Source organism: Chrysoperla carnea, chromosome 1 (assembly GCF_905475395.1).
Source record: "Chrysoperla carnea chromosome 1, inChrCarn1.1, whole genome shotgun sequence".
NCBI lineage: Eukaryota > Metazoa > Arthropoda > Insecta > Neuroptera > Chrysopidae > Chrysoperla > Chrysoperla carnea.
Genome location: NC_058337.1, coordinates 31,527,972 through 31,543,400, shown reverse-complemented (window position 1 = coordinate 31,543,400; position 15,429 = coordinate 31,527,972). Strand labels below are relative to the sequence as shown.

General features: G+C 27.8%; 1 protein-coding gene across 1 annotated transcript in view; it reads left to right on the top strand.

The window, feature by feature from the left end:
• Positions 1-15,429, top strand: part of LOC123305807 (tyrosine kinase receptor Cad96Ca) — a 192,468-nt gene that overhangs the window by 361 nt on the left and 176,678 nt on the right. The gene's annotated exons all lie outside the window — the stretch shown is intronic.

The window sequence follows — 15,429 nt, the reverse complement described above, 5'->3', positions numbered from 1 at the left end:
AACATTCCCGCTCATTGCGAGTAAATTAAGACATATTCAAAGTTTTAATTTCAAATGTGCGAATTTTTGAACTATGACACATGACTAAGACACGTTTGCATTTGGAACATCATTCTGACTTTTGATGCCAAGGTCATCAAAACGTCACAATATGAGTAAATTTTATCACTTCCCAAAATATTAATGCAATGTCTAAAATAAGTAACCTAGTTTTATATTAAATTAGGTGTGACATAATTGGTATTTTATATCTTTCCATGGCTTCTTGAAATTTGGGTGTGAGAGTTTGGAATATTCAAAAAGTTTCTGCCTTTAATAAAAAAAGAATAAAAGTCTTTGTTATAATTCGATTTGGGTGGCCCTGAAATATAAATATTTTGGTAGGTTGAAGAATTGATTTAAAAATATGATAAATGATTTAATATAGCATGAACTACATACCAAAATTGAATTGTTTTATTCAACAGTTCTACTAACTTAAAACATAACCTGATTTAATAATGGACAATTTAACTACATTTTTAATGATTTTGTGTTAGGCTACAAAATTTGTTTTAATTCGCTGGATGATTAAGAAATTAGCATTTTTTTAAACCAACAGGTTTTATGTGTTAATAAATGGCTTTATTATCAATAGGGTATTTAGAAAAGTATATGAGCGGCTATTTTATTGTTCAAACGCATTGCTTAAGCGGTGCTAAAAATTTTCTATAAATTTTGGTAAAAAGTAAACTTAAAAATTATATCGCGTAATTGCCATACTATCGTTATAATACCTTTCTTCCTTGTACTTAAGGCTTAACTATCACGTCTTTCTATAGATTATAGATTAAGGTGTTGGTGTGTTTTTCTTATTTGAAAGCTGTTTTAATCGAAATCTTTTCAGGTTAACGTTCAAAAAATTCTATAAATAGTTTGAAAATCATTGGCTTATTTTGTATTTTTGAAGTAATCTGATAGAAGATAAATGAGGAAGTTTGGAAAAAGTTAAAATTTTTTATATATTACAGCGCGGCGCTTCCATAATAAAAAGATAATTATTTTTAACAAAAGACGAAAAATAATAGGCAACGTTAGAGGTTTTTTAATTAATACTCATGCTACAAAAATCTGTGTAGGCCCCCTAGAAGTTACTATTATTAAGCAGAAAATTATTAATTAATTTATTTTAAATGTTAATTATTGCCCGTGGCTCTCTTAATTTTATATTTAAACAAGTAAAAACAAACAATTAACTGAGTCAATTGTTGAAATACCATGTATAGACAGTGTTGATTACTCTGTCATATAACGCATACATACATGTCACACACATATACATGATATACCCATATATACACATTATATAATTTGTACTCTCACGGGTAAACAGTGATGTTTACGAAAAAATATTTTAAAAAAAATTGGTTTATTTTTTATATAGAAAATTTTTTACATTTAAAATTTTGTTCTATCTCTAACGGTTTACAAGATGGGTCCGACGGACCCAAGACCCGATTGACCTATATTGCTCATTTACGAACTCGATCTCACTTTTTACATCCTCAGCACGCTATAAAAATTTCAGCTTGATATCTCTTTTCGGACAGACAGACAGATAGACAGACAGATAGACAGACAACCGCAAATGGACTAATTAGATGATTTTATCAACACCTATACCAAAATTTTGTTCATATCATCAATATTTTTAAGCGTTACAAACTTGGAATCAAACTTAATATACTATATATATTTCATATATACATGGTATAAAAGTAATCTGAGAAAAATAACCACGAATATTCGAGTTTCTATTTAATATTTTAGTCTTCAAGCGATAATATGTTTCTATCCCTGATTTTTTTAACCTTTATTATTCACTTTCGTCAGGTTTAAGGGATTTTTGCCATAATAAATTGAAAATGTTTCGATAAAATTTGAAAGCGAATTTTTCTCTTCATTGTTCTATCAATTTCTCCTATTATTAATGTTGTATCGATATTATCAAATATAATAAATAAGAAATCTAGGATATTTCGAATCAAATAGGACAACTGCCGAAAAAGAGAATCCAATAATGTGAATCTTATTTTGATATTTGAATTTCGTTGATGATGAGTTGGCGAGCGTACTGCACAATAATACAAATACATAAGTTAACGAAGATGCCTTAATATTAACCATTATCAAATTTCAAAAGCTATATTTTACAGCTTTTGTTTGTTAATCCTACTATTTTATTAGTTTTTGTCTTACAATAAGAGAAAGGTGAATATTTCACTTATCATTTATTTATAAATTGATTTTAATTTAATTGAAATAAAATAATTTTATTTTTTCAAGAATAAAAAATTGTTTATTATTGATAAAAAAAGCATATTGAGTATTTTATAACGAATATTTCGAATTATAATAAAAAATACATTTTATGGTCAATTTCGTGACCTTCTTTCTCTACATTTTTTACAGTAGATTTACCGATTTTATTAGAAAATAACTTTCTCTAACAGGTGATAAAATTTTTACATATATTTTATTGTTTATTAAATTATATACATTTACTTAAATTCTTTTCGAAAATTAAGATAATATAATTATTTGCGTATTGAATGCGATTGATATTTATTAAGTTACTATATACAGGGTTTTCAAGAAGTATAGGAACAGTCTGAGAGCTCGAAAAATACGCTTTATTTTGAAAATGCAAAAAATACGTGCCCAATCCCAGTTTTTTAAGCTTATCTAATGAACTAAAAATAAAATTCAAATGTTCATCCCCCGGACCGGAATAGGCGTCAACTCTAAAATATTAAATGGCAACTTTCCTTTTTCATTACAGATTCAAATTCCCCATGTTAAGAAAAGTTTTCGAAAATTTGTTTAATTTGCATTAGAAGGACTATGTAATCAGAAAAATTTTGTATTATTTTTGAAGGAATTAGGTATCCAGAAATCCTAACGAAAAATAATAAAGTATTAGGTCTTGCATTTGAAATTATTATTTGCGGATAATTTATTAACAGAAAACGTCGTTTCTGAGAGAGAGAAAGGTTTACTTTGTAATGTCTTAAGGGAACGACGAACGATGATTATCCTGCATTCAAAATCAAGTTAGTTTTAAGATTCGATAATACTTATATCGCAAAGATTGTTTTCCTTAACTTATGAAAAATTAATTTATGCCTAATAATACTTGTCCCATAATTTAAATGTTCTGATTCAAGTCATCGAAGTCGGAATTTTTCAACTTCCTTATAGAGAGATTGTTCTCCTAAAATTAGCATCTGCTTGATAATTTCAAGGAAATGACTTAATGCTTTACTATGTATACCCTGTATTTATTATATATATATATATATATATATATATATATATATATATATATATATATATATATATATATATATATCAAGGTATACTAAATTTAATCCCAAGTTTGTAACACTTGAAAATATTGATATAAAAGTCCATTTCCGGTTGTCTGTCCGTCTGTCATCACGATAACTCAAAAACGAAAAGGGATCACGCTGAAATTTTTATTGCGTGAAAAAGTGAGTTTGAATTCGTAAATGAGCAGCATTAGTAAATTGGGTCTTAGGTCCGTAAGACCAAAGCCGCTAGAGATAGAACAAAGGTGTAAAAACTGTTCCTTATAAAAAAATTAACAAGTTTTGATTTAAACATTTTTTCGTAAACATCACTGTTTACCTACCCACGAGGGCCCAAATTAGGACCAAACTTTGGCATCCATTTTCTCTAAAACTATAAAAGATAGGTAGTTGAAAATTTGCAGGCAAGTGTGTGTTAAACTCTTCTACTTCAACACTATAGTACTTCAACAATTAACTCAATCAATTGTTTTTTTCACTTGTTTTAAGTAATTAATTTTTGCAAAAATTACGAAATTTTATTGTTTACTATTACAGCTTAACTAAGGCGAATTCGAAAAAAATGTTTCGAATAAAACAAACTTATTCTTAATATAGTGAATCGGAAATTATCTGCAATAAAATGCGAGTTCGAAGATTGAAAAGTTGACTCCTGCTCCAGCCCACGAATGAAAGTGGGGGTTTGATTTTCACTAAATTAAAAAAATATTTTTGAAAATCTTGTATATTTTATTATCATACAAATATACATAGTCATTATGGTAACTGATATCCAATAAAAAAAAAAAAAAGAAAAAAAACTTATATGAATTTTTATGTTATGCTGTGATGTTTAATCTCATGAGATGAAATCAGAAGACATAGCACAGACATAGTCATTTATATACCTACATATTCATTCAAAATCGAGTACACAATGGACCAACTATAAAGATCTTTTTTTATAAAGTAACTTTAATTTGAGGGAATTTTTATTGAGACTATAAGGAATAAGCCAAAATCACATTTCAGTCATTTTAATTTAGATTGCATGTTTGTGAATTACTTTAAAACCTGATCAAGGCCAAAACACTGTGAGACTATTATAGAAAATTACACAGTTTTCTAGTTTATAAACATCTAAAAACTTCCCTAAGTATAAATTCTTGTTGAAATTTTGAAAATGAATATTAAACTGCCATGAAACATTTTTTTCATTTTTTGATATACGCATAATAAATTTGAACGATGGTCACTTTTGACATCTATTAAGTAGGATCAATTAACATTTTTTCCGCACAAAGTAAAAAATTTTGAATTTTTTCAAAATACAAATTTTTTTTAAATTCTTGAAAAATTAAAAATGCAATTTTCGATTTTAAGAAAAAAGTGTTATTTTTTCGCTACGAAGTTTTTTGAATTCATGCATATTTCTTAGTTCAATTTGTTCAATTTGTTGGCGATATAATAATCAAGAATCTTAACCTTATTGCCTGTCAAAATTACCATTTTATTCATAGTAGCCATGATTTTTACATCTCCTACCTAATTTTATGCATGTAAATCTCCAACCTTATTTTATGCAATAACGTTTTCTGAAATAGGCGTTTGCTAATATTGCGATGTTACTTGAAGTTTTCATTAAAAAAATAATTTTTAAATCATGGAAATAATTTTAATACAGTTTAATGAATAATGTAGTACATCATGTATAATTGTTATGCACTCTGTTTTACATACTTTGTGGTACCTATAGCTTTATCTAAAAATGGCATCTAAAATAGCAGATGTGGACTAAAGAACTTCAGAGCATAAAAATCACAAATATGCCAACGAAAATGAATCAAGTAATTTTCGCATGGATATTTGAAGCACATCATTCGAAAAACTTTTGAAATATGTTAATGAACACATAATTAGGGCAATAAAACAAACATGCTTTTCAAACTTTGAACCTTCACTTAAAGTTATTGTACTTATTTTTTACTTAATACAATACAAAAAAAAAATTAAATAATAAGTCAAAAAAAGAAAAGTATTGACTGCGTTTCTTTGTTGAGATATAATAACACAAAGTTAATCAATTTTATTATTTGACATAAAGGACTATAATTAGAGTATTGTGACTAAATAAGGGCAGAAATATTATTAAAATTTTAAACAACTTTTCGTGCAACATACATTGTATGAAAAACAATTGGGTGGTATAGTAGAAATAAAAATTACACATTATTTCACAACAAGCTTATATACTCTTACCGTGTTTATTATAATTCGAAACTTTTTACAATATTGTAGGAAGAAACAAACTGAAGATATTTTAAACGTAATAAATTTCTTCGACAATTTAACAAAATTAACCACGCTAAAAAACCTCGAAGAATTTAAATTTATCAACATTGTTCTGATTGAAATTTGTGAGGGTCTCGCTGTTGCCGTCTTGGAGTCGTACTGTTAATATCGTATAGTAAAAAATATTTAATATGCAGACAAAAAACATAAATTCGTGAGAAATCTTTATCAGGAAGTGAATGTTACAGCACCTTCAAGGCTCACACCTACATCATAAATCCAATCAATGTTTGATTGACCCAGTGTGTAAGACAACAACATAAAATAAAAATATTGAGAGTCTTACTTTAATTTAGTATCCATACATATAACATATACGTTCAGCGATACATAAACCTTCTATACCTGAATAAAAGTGGCCTAGATTTACTTGTCAGGTGTTTCTGTTTCAAATACATTATATATCTTTTAAAATTTTTGGAATTATGCCAAATTTATATCGTATATGCGATACATATTTTAATACACAACACGATTTTTGTATTCATTTTTAATCTATTTGAGTAATTTTTGTGAATAAAGATATAAAAATATGGCAACCATGTTTTGTTATTGGTAATTGTACTTGAAAACCCATGTATAGAATAAAATATTTATTTGAAGTTTGAATGTTTTGAAGAGTTATGAAAACAAACCAACGTGAATAATACAATACATAATATATTGTAACGAATCTTATCTATCTCCGCGGTCGCTAATGACCTAGATGATAAAAGCGACCTTAAATTAAAAAAAAAAAAGAATCTGATATCCTAGTGAACTATGGAAAAGTGAAAAACGTATTGTGGAAATTAATAGACCTTTTCATCGATTTGCTTTTGTTTCGGACAGTTGTCAAAAAACTATTCAACCTAAGAAAGTTAAATATATTTTATATTCTTCAAGCAGCGCTTTTTGACAAGGATAGAAAATATAAGATATGTCTTACTTGATTGAAAAAAAACAGTCCGAAACAAAAAAAAACATTTTGTAAATGAAAAGTCCTATAAAAATTGAGTCTGGCATCTTAGAGTTCTATGAAAACTAATCGAATCCACAAAAATCATCTTAACTTAAATTTAAAAAATTTAGTTGTGAACAGTGAGTTCAATCTAGCGTCAAGTCTCCTAAATCTTTTTTTTTTTTTCTCAATAGATGACAAACATAATTTAATAGCCAATAAAAATATATTTTCCCATTATTTTCGTGTGCAACAACACTCACTTTTGGAAATCGTCTGGACCTTTATGTTATCAACATAAAAATATTCTATACAGGGTGAGTCAATTTAATCTATAATGCCTCAAAGCTCGTTTTGTATTTAACCAATCAAAAATAACTTAAACAAAAATTGTAGAATTTGATTGGAGACATCATAATTTTGATATCAAATTGAACAAAGTTCTTCTGGCTGCTTTAATAGCCAATTTAGATTCTAAACGATTAGAAAGAGAATAACACTTTAAATTAGAAAGTTGACCCTCATAAACAATTTTTGTTTAAAACATTTTTTCGAAAAACGTAAGTTATCGGAGGACTTAAAAATATGTCATTATTGCATAAAATCAAAAGTAAATACGCTTAAAATTTATCGATAATTGTAGGTCAAAGTCATAGACACAGGGGAATGTTCTCTATTGCCCTTGAATTTTTCTGGAGTTAGCGTGTGTTTTTTCGAATGAATGCAATAATGATATATTTTTAAGTCGAATTTCCCTCGAAAGCTGATGATTTTCGTAAAAATGGCTTAGACGAAAAATGTTAGTTTTTTTATGAGGATCAAATTTCTAATTGAAGTATTATCTCTTACGGCCTAGGATCTAAATTGGCTATAAAAGAAACCCGAAGAATTGGGTCAAATCTGATGTCAGAACATGATGTCCCAGATCAAACACAGCAAATTTTGTTTCAGTTATCTTTTGATTGGTTAACAACAAAACTAGCTCTTAGCCATTATAGATTAAAATGAACCAGCCTGTATATTTATCAGTATTAACATTAGAACAATATCTGAAGCGTACATTTATTGACACTTTTAGTGTGTAGGTACTAGGTTTAACACGCATTCATTAAAATTTTTAGGTTGGAAAATATTTTGATTAATTGACATTGTAGATAATGACAAATATACGTTTTTAATTAACATACCATAAAGATATTAAAAACATTATTAACACTTTGTTAGTCATTATTTGTGTTCCAATAATGAATGACTGCAAATTATTATACAATGCATGGCTAGTTATGGATGCTACAAGTACCGTTATTTGGGAAAGAAATTTAGAATGTATTTAAAAATAATGACAACAAGTATGAATAAAAACTATGAAATAAAAGGTTCGAGGATATAATAATAATAATTTTTTTTACTACGATTAGGAATTTAAACAGACCGTTCATCAACTTTACAAATAATTTAATTTTAAGTTTCATTTCTCACCTCTCCTCAATTTTGTTTGCGCAACTTTTTTCATCAATTCAGTTTTTCGAAAAAATGTTTAAATCAAAATTTGTTGGTGGGGGTCTATTTTCTTATTTAAAGTGTTATTCAATCTCTCATCGTTAAGAATCTAAATTGGCTAAAAGAACTTGGCCCAATTTGATATCAGAACATAATGTCCCCCATAAAATTCTACAATTTTTGTTTTAGTTATTTTTTGGTTGGTTAACTACAATACGATCTTTGAGGCATTATAGATTAAATTGACTCATCTTGTATAGAATATTTTTATGTTGATACTTTACAGGCACAGTGGATTTCCAGAAGTGTAGCCTATACCAATCCTAGAAACACCTTAAGGTCTAGCCTTGTGTCAAGTTTAATCGAAATCGTTAGAGCCACTTTTGAGAAAACCCCAAAAAAAAAGGTTTTCCCTAGGGTGTGGGCCTTCTTGAATTTTCCCAGATATGTTGGTTATACCATTCCTAGGAACACCTTAAAGACTAGCCTTGTGCCCAGTTTAATCGAAATCGTTAGAGCCGTCTTTGAGAAAACCCAAAAAAAAGTTTTCCCAAGAGTTTTTTGGGTTTTTGAGAAAATCCAAAAAAAAAATTTAACCCAAGGATGTGGGCCTTCTCGAATTTTCCCGGATATGTGGCTTATACCAATCCTAGGAACACCTTAAGGTCTAGACTTGTGCCCAGTTTAATCGAAATCGTTAGAGCCGTCTTTGAGAAAACCCAAAAAAGAAGTTTTTCCCAAAGATATGGGCCTTCTCGAATTTTCCCGGATATGTGGCTTATACCAATCCTAAGAACACCTTTAGGTATAGCCTTGTGCCCGGTTTAATCGAAATCTTTAGAGCCGTTTTTGAGAAAACCCCAAAAATCCTGTTTTGGCTTAGAGGGAAGTACCCTTAAAAAAAGGCCTAGGGAAAAAATGAAAAAATTGTCTAGAATTATGACCAAACTGAACCTATGTACCGAGTTTGAGAAAAATCGATTGAAAATTGAAGGCTCTATCTTGGTAACAGACATACCGACGGACGCAATATTTTTTAAAAACCAGTTTTTGGAATCAGGGACCCTCAAAACGTGTATTTCCGTTGAAACCCCGATATCGATTTTTTCACAATACTTTATTATATTTATAATATAGTAAAGTAAAAATGTGACCCATGACACTGAATGTCTCTTAAATTTCAAATCAATATTTTTTTAAATAACGAAAATATGAGGGCGTTTGCATCTTAAATGCAACACCCTGTACATATATACCATGCACTATACCAGCCCGTCACAACTATTTATAAAATTAACATTTTTGTATAACGGCGAGAATCGAACCTGCTCCTCTAGGCATATCGTTTACGGAAATGGATAGATTTTAACTAACATAGGTTTGAAAACTTATCAGTATTAATTGATACTTGTTTTTATCTACAAACCAACAATATAACATTAAAGAAACACAATTGAATTAATAATAATTTTAATTATAAAAAAAAAAAATGAAACTACTGTTATTTTAATCAGTCAACCAAATTAATTTAAATAAAAATTACATTCCTATTTCAATTAAAACAAGCATTTCGTCTATTATTAAATTTTGAAGAATCATATTTTACGAAATGTGTGTCCTTTACTGTCAATTTTAATTTTGAAAACCTAATATTTAAATATGCGAAGCTACAGTTTCTAGTGCATCCTAATATTTTCTTCTTTTAGTCCCAAAAACTCCAAAAGTTTCAAATTTAAACGGGTTTTTGGTTCTTTACAATGTAAAATTTTTTAATCTGAATTAAAATTTTCCATTAAATAAGCCACTTATTATAATGAATTCGAATTATTTTTACCGGTAAACAAATAACTAGATACTACCGGTAACGCAAATACTTTGATGCCATTTTTAAATTCTTACTTATAGTCACGGAATTATTATGGATTATTCAAACTAAATTGTAACTGAGCCCAGAGTATAATTTTTACAGTTTTATTTATTTACATTTATAATACAATATCTGATTTTCGATTTCCGAAATTTATTTCTTGGCTACTGTGTTTATCTATTGCCGAATCTTATTAGTGGTATTTGATCTCGACGGATCATGATTTGCCAATTAGCTGTATATTTATTATATTGTTTTAAGAATAAAGAGTAGTTTTGTCGTTCGAAAGCTGCTTGTTAGGCAAGGGCTGAGACTATGAAAAAAAAAAATTAAAATAGAAGCATGAAATATAAATATTATCAAATATAGTAAATGAGAATTCTAGGATATTACGAAATAAATTTCGATTTTGCCCCAATTTCCTGACGTCACGGACATTACAATTTGACAGATACTTGGAAAAGTATACATTGAAGGTACACGAAAATATCAATATGCAGTCCGCCACCAAATTTGCAACGAGTAACATATAGAATAAGAGTAATTACGATTAGATAATTTATACTGATGATGTCTACTTGGTAGTCGAAATACGTATTTATAAAATACAAAAAATTGATCTAGGATATTGGGGCAAAAATCGAAATTTATTTAGAAACATCAAAGTAATGGGTAAGATCAACAGCACATAAGACATTACACAGACTACATTCAAAAATTGTAAACATATAAATTCTTAAATTTTTTCCTTTTATCACTCAGTTTTTTCCTTTCTATTAAACTTTTGAAATAAATCGTTCATAGGAATGTAATATTTCATGTACTTTTCTGTATTTATGGTTGTAAAGATTGGTTTTCTTATTTCTGATTTTGTCAATGTATTTCAGAGTAGGTACTCTAAACTTTTAAATCACGGTTTCGTGTACATATTTTAAGTGGATAATGTTTTTGTAGTAATATCTCAGTATTTTTTGCAAACAAATATTATAAATGGATCAAAAGTAGTTTACGATTGAGTATTTTAAAAATTTTTTGAAAATTTATATGTCCATTACTAACTTATGTTAATCAGTACTTATCAAAAGATGAAATAAAAATATTTACTTAATTTACGGTCTTCTTTTCAAGATAAAAAGAGATATTAAATTATATGCCTCTCGAAACAAATACTATTAGTAGATAATTAAGAAAACTGAATATATATATTTTTTTTATTGTTCTTTCGATTTTATTTTGCGATATCGGGGAAGCCGGGAGATTGCGTTCACTTAAGGAAAAGCCATTATATCGTGTATATTAATATATTTATATTAACACAAAACTTATGAAAACTTTCAGTAACAAGTAATTGTTGTTTAGTAATTATGTAAAAAAAACAGGTTTGAATTCTATTTCCTCTGACCATGGGTAATGACGCTCAAACCTGACAATATGATTTTCCTTGCAATTATTGAAAGCTGAAAGTGACTTATGACTACTGTGGTTATCTTAGTTAAAAGCCCAGGTGATTCTTGTGTAGGCTTAGCATATGCTGCAAAAATTTTTAGCCATTCGATGAATATATCCTCTTTTAGTGTTTGTATATGTAGCACGTCCTGGCCCATCCTTATCTAGTAAACCCTTTGCCAGGGAAAGGTAAACATTGGTAGTATGAAGCTACCAGTAGCAAAACATACTGTTATATTAACTTACCTGGTTCATCGCTAGTTACTGCTCTCACTCTTCGTTGGCCTTTCCCTGCTTCATACTAGAACTTACTCCTTAGTAAAAATATTATTACCACTCCCACACAAGCTGGAAAGTGTATTGAATCAAAAGACTAGAAAATTTTGAAGAATCTTGTAAGTTCAAACCTATTATTAAATATTATACCGGCACCCGTTATAACAACTGGTTTCTGTAGATAGAACTGAGGGAAAAAAATCTACATCAAAAGAAAGGATTTATTTTTTGTCAAATACAACTACGAATGAACATTATTGAGCCAATTTTTATTTTCATTCTTTTATGAATAATGTTCGTGTATTTGTTGCTAATCAATTAAAAAATACATTGCTGCATGCTCATAAACTGAGTTTCTTAATGTGGTACAAAATTTTGTTTGTCAAGTCAAAAGTAAAAAAATTATTAAGCTTTGTAGAAAAAATAAAACTTGAATTTCAGACGCTTTTGTTTTTGTGATTAAATTTTTTTTATAATTGAAATAAATTCGAAGCAATTAATTGTTTGCTCCATTGATGTTTTAATATGCAAAAAGGCTCCCGTAATAAAAACTCAATTTTTGTTAAATGCCACTAAACAAATTTTAAAGGGGTTAAAAGTTGACTTATTTCACTTTATAGAGAAATACCACTTTAAAGGGGTTTAAAGAGGTTTAATTTGGTGCTGTTATAACGAACAGTCTTATATCAGATAGTTAAAGCATAGCAATTTCAGTGACTATATTTTATTTATAATTAGCTATCTAAAATATATTCAAGATATCAAAGTAATAACAAAGCTTCTTTGAAAATAGTTGTAATATATATTATTATATTTTTGAATACCCCTTATTGATTCAATAGAACAATGCACTGTTCGCGATTAACTCCGAAACATTTAAGCAAAAAGAACTAAGAAAAAATCTATTACAGTGATACTATTTCTAAGTTAAAATTACCCTTATTTGTTTAGGAAAATAATGTTATTAAAAACTTACTGGAGACTCGTAAATATTAATTTTAATAATAGTATAAATCCATTAAATAATTCGTCGGATAATTTTAAAAATTGAATCAATATCATTTATTGTAAATTTTCCGAAAAATGAGGTACGTTTGCAATAAAAATAAAAATGTAGAATAATTACTTTAAATGTTTGTGGCTAAAAATATAACTGATTCAACTGCTAGTAAATATATTATAAAGCTATTGGTACCACCTAATTACGCAGTAATTTATACTCGAATTCTAAAAAGAAATTGCACTCATTACTAGGGGAAAGTCAGTTATGCAGTAGGGACCAGTTTTAAATTAAAATTGATTATTTTGTTTACAAATTGAATATTTTGTTTACAAACAAACAAATGTGATTGGATAAAGCGTATCGATGCTCAGTATCTTGGTCACTTTAAATAGAGAAAGCAGTTTTTTAGGATTCAATGAACATAGCCAAGAAACAGTTTTCCCGAACATCTGCAACAGTTATATCTGTCTTGATTGCATAAGTGCAATATAATAAAGGAGCAATATAATCCTGTATCAATAATTACTTCTATAACATGAATTACTCTTATCTCTTATTATATCAATGTCATCATCTAATAACTATATTTGACAAATAGTTAAATTTTATTCGTACGTTACTCTTAAGAGAACTATAGTTGGTACGATTAAGAAAACTCATTAATTTTTAAAAAAATTCAAGAAATAAATTAACCAGTTTAGTTTTGAAATTTTAACGTACCTTGTTCTGAAGATGTACAGTTAAAATGTTAAAACAATTTATGTCTCCCCAGCATAATAGCAGGCTGTATTTATAAAATAATTTTTTGCTACTTTTAATATGAAATCTATTTAAGTTTCAATAATATTATATTCGCAACAAGTAAACGTTATGTGAAACAAACATTTGACTAAAGCTTTATGAATGCGAATTATACAGCATCTGGCTCACGATAATAATATAATAATAATTTAAATAATTATGAGCAGACAAATACTATTGTTAAATTGTTTATAAATATTTTGGGTACACCATCATGTGCCTATACAGGAGAGTGTTGTACCTAGAATCAAAATTAACATTTATTCCAAATATCACAATTGAAATTGTGTCTGTTTATAGCATTGTCGTTCCTCAAAAACAATATTTTTTCGATAATTTAAACAATTTAATAACTATCGATAAAAACGTGTGAGCAATGATACCTGAAATATATTCTATTGTACATTATTATTATTGTACCATAGAACACACTCCATACACCTAGGTTCGCCTCCACCAAAACGCTTTTGTCCTAAATTTGAAAAACTGATTTATTTTAGTATCTGATTTACAGCAAGAAAGTATTATTTAAAAATACTATTTACCTCATGTATTTTGCATTTTAAAAAACATAATTCCTTTCGAAAACAGTGTTGAATGTCATGGCGTCTTGAATGATATCATTACTTGATGTACAATCATTTTCATGTATGCAAGTTACAAGTATATGCAAGTTTTACATGTATTTGTATACATGTTTACATGTATATATTTGTATACATGTGAGTTAACATAGTGTTTCATATGGTGTGACGTAGTACTTTCAAAGTTTTTCTGATTCGTGTTTGCTGTTACGTGACCGGATCCATAGTTTTACGATTATCTAAAAATAATTATAAGCTTTACAATAAATAATTAAAATAATAAGAAATAATTTTATTATTGGTGTATGACTACAAATTTTATTAATTAATTTAATCTCTTGAGAATGAACGAAAGTTCGAAAAATTTTAAGATAAAATAAACAAGTGAAAACAAACAATTGACTGAGTTAATTGTTGAAATACCATGCATAGTCAGTGTTGATTTCTTTATCACATTACACATACAAACATGTGACACATACATAACTGTTAATCAAGTATAGTACATATTGTAAAATTTCCGCCTAATTGGCGCCCTCACGTCTAAACAGTGATGTTTACGAAAAAATGTTTCAGTTGTTTAATTTTTGATAAGGAACATTTTTTACATTTAAACTTTTGTTCTATCTTTAACGGTTTACAAGATGGGTCCTACGAACCCAAGACCCAATAAAAACTTGTATAGGTAGGCATACACCAATAATAAAATTGTTTTTATTATTTTAATTATTTATTGTAATATAGTATGTACTATCGAAAACATATAAATTCAATTAATAATCTTTATTATTAAAAAAAAATAATTTTATGTTTTGTTATCATGATTAATCATTAGAAATTTTTATCCAAACGCTTTATTCTTAGTGGATAAAAGACTATTGCATCGGACGTCAGTCTATTTAACATAATAATCGATACGCTTCACTTCCGTGAATACCAGCAAAATTTTTGTAAAATTTCTAGTTTATTTGAAAACGAAAGTATATTGAAATCCAGTATTCTCTTTACCTGGATTCTGATAAAATACCCTAATTCCAATAAAAATGTAATAGCAATATCTGTCGAGAAACTACAGAATGATTCAAGGTGTATTGTACTCTAGGTACTATAGCTTACCCTACTGTGTATTGATATTCAAAAGCTAAACTGATCGCAATTCTGTGCAAATAATATCCATAGTTCGCTAATAACAAAGTTATCTATTCATAAAATAAAACAAAACTTAATAATATTATATAAAGTATACGTCCCAAAAGTTGTTGATTATTTATTGTTCCATAAACAAATGGCTTTAGATAGTATTATCAATA